The following is a 2,390-nucleotide window of genomic DNA, read 5'->3' as shown; positions in this document are numbered from 1 at the left end:
AAAAAAAAAAAAAAAAAAAAAAAAAAAAAAGAAAAGGAAATTACAGAAAAAAGGAAAGATCGAAGGTGCACGAGTAGCGACGAGTCGAGGACGAAGACGATCTCTCAGTGGCGCCACCACCTGTTTTGTGATTCATTAACTCACCGGCTTATCGGGATAAGGCAGACTTATCCGGGGCTCGAACCCGACACTGCGGCTAAACCCGATCTTATTCCAATGGCATCCCACCTATCCCCGTTTCAGTTTCACTCCTGAACCTGGCAATTCCCACTTCCAGACCGCAGGTATCTCCCCCTCCTGTTCCATTCGTTTGTGAAATCGCCATCTTTTCCATCCGTTTCGCGTAATGCACGATCGTTCGATCCGTCCCATTCGATTCGACGAGAATTCGATACGCCGTGAGCTTGCTCGTCGAGGGACCGCGCGTTCGTTGCATCTCGACGGATTGAGGAGTATCGATGATTCACTTTCGTTGTTGATTAACTGAAAATTTGAGACGATTTGGACAAAAATTTCCTTCCGATTTTGATTCGATCGAAAGATCGTGGCGCTCTTTTCTTCTTAAATAGATTTCCAAAAAATATATTTATTGTTTTTTTCAAACGTCAAGCTGACGCAAATTGCTCCTCGAATCATTCAGAAATGATTACTACCCTTCTTCCCCAAGATTAAAATCAAATTTGTATTTCGTCACAAATTCCTATTAATATCGCAAAATAAATGGAGACAAGAAAAAGTGAGATCATTGAACGTGAATGGGGCAAGCACGTCCGTCCAGTTTCAAAATCCAATTTCCTCTCGTGAAAGAAACGATCGATGGAGGAAGGAATCACTCATTTGATAAATCTGTTATCCCTTTCGGTCAATGCCAATATCCCGATATTTTGTCAACAGGCGGGCATACGGTCTGCGCGCCGGATTTTCGATACCCTTCCCTTCGAATAGTCATTAACCACCCCTTTATTATATGGCTAGGCGAGATCGGCATCCTCCTCGGCAGATGCGCCAAAGTCAACCCTTGTTGCCTTCGTCTAATGGTGTTGACAAATTGCTCGGCTAGCCGCCTAGGTTTCCCCAGGGACGGCTCCCGGTAAAACTCTTCTGGCCGCAGACTCATTGCCATTTAGACGTGCAATCTTTCAGATCGCTGCGCCACCCGAATAAGATGTATCGCGGTCCATCGACCCCGATTCTTCGCCATTGTGAATTGTAACGCGTGTGCTGAGTAATCGCGGGAAAGATATATCTTGTATTCGAAGCTTTGCAAATGATAAATATTATCGAAATATTATTGATACGAAGAAAATGGAGAAAATCCTTGATTGGTAATATTTAAAAGGTAGTTTTATTTTTTATCTCACGATTACAAAATTTTAAGTCATCTGTCAATTTCAGTTGAAAGGCCGTTTCTTATATACTTTGACTCGTTTCATGAAATTGTAACGATAGATTGTACGTAATAGATAATATAAATAGTTTTATCAATGTTTATTGATTGATTTCTTTTTTAGTGTTTGAACATTTATCGAGCGAGTATGCGATTTAGGTAATTGGGTAAATTGAACGACACTTGGAACCGATAATTTAAAATTTATCTTTTGCGTCTTCTTCGTAAATTTCTCTCGAAAAACTTGAAGAAGACGATGGCTGGATTTCGATTTAACTAATCGAATTTAATTAATCTAATTTCTTTCGCCCACGAAACACTTTCTCCCAATCAATTTTTTCCAAAAGCGGCCACGATAAATCGTCAATTTTATAGACGGCCATCTCACGGAGACTGGGGGGGACATTATAGACTCCAGAGAGAGACAGTTAAGTCGGTCGATGAGCCGAGCTATCAAGCCGATTTTCTGCCTCGATTTTCTCGATCACCGAGGCAATCGTGGCGCTCTTCTAAGCGCGACAGGAACCAAGCCCGTGGGATCAACATAGAAATGAACTGATTTCCTTCCCATTATCTCAGCTGGCGTGGAGAGCGGCATCGAGGACGCCTCCACCTCGGAAACAAGATTCGTGTACTCGGTAAGGGTTTCGATTGAGGCGAGGCGAGGCGAGGCGAGGCACGTGGGGAGGAAATTTCTGTGCGTGCCGATGTGTGAGAATCCGAAACCATGAGAAACCGTCGCAAAACTTGCGGTCTTTAAGAGGGTGTAATCCTAGAAGTGGTTGAAAATATAGCAGGTCTTTCTACGAAGTTAATTCTAGCCTTCGTTGGAAGTAGGGGCCCTCGGTTTTGTTTTCTTTTGTTAAACAGCTTTGAAGGCGCTGTCAATTTGAATTAATTACGGGGCGTGGTAAGTTGGAATTGTGAATTGGTATAATCGAATTTTTAAGATTTCCTTTTTCTTTTTAGCGATATTAATAGTTGAAAAATAAAGTAGAACAAA

General features: G+C 42.1%; 1 protein-coding gene across 1 annotated transcript in view; it reads left to right on the top strand.

Moving 5' to 3' along the window:
- Positions 1–2,390, top strand: part of LOC102679495 (pituitary homeobox homolog Ptx1) — a gene marked incomplete at its 5' end in the record, with an annotated part of 36,704 nt that overhangs the window by 2,954 nt on the left and 31,360 nt on the right. The gene's annotated exons all lie outside the window — the stretch shown is intronic.

The sequence above is a fragment of the Apis dorsata genome, unplaced genomic scaffold, assembly GCF_000469605.1.
Source record: "Apis dorsata unplaced genomic scaffold, Apis dorsata 1.3 scaffold_194, whole genome shotgun sequence".
Classification (NCBI taxonomy): Eukaryota; Metazoa; Arthropoda; class Insecta; order Hymenoptera; family Apidae; genus Apis; species Apis dorsata.
This window is presented reverse-complemented; position numbering and strand designations above follow the sequence as displayed.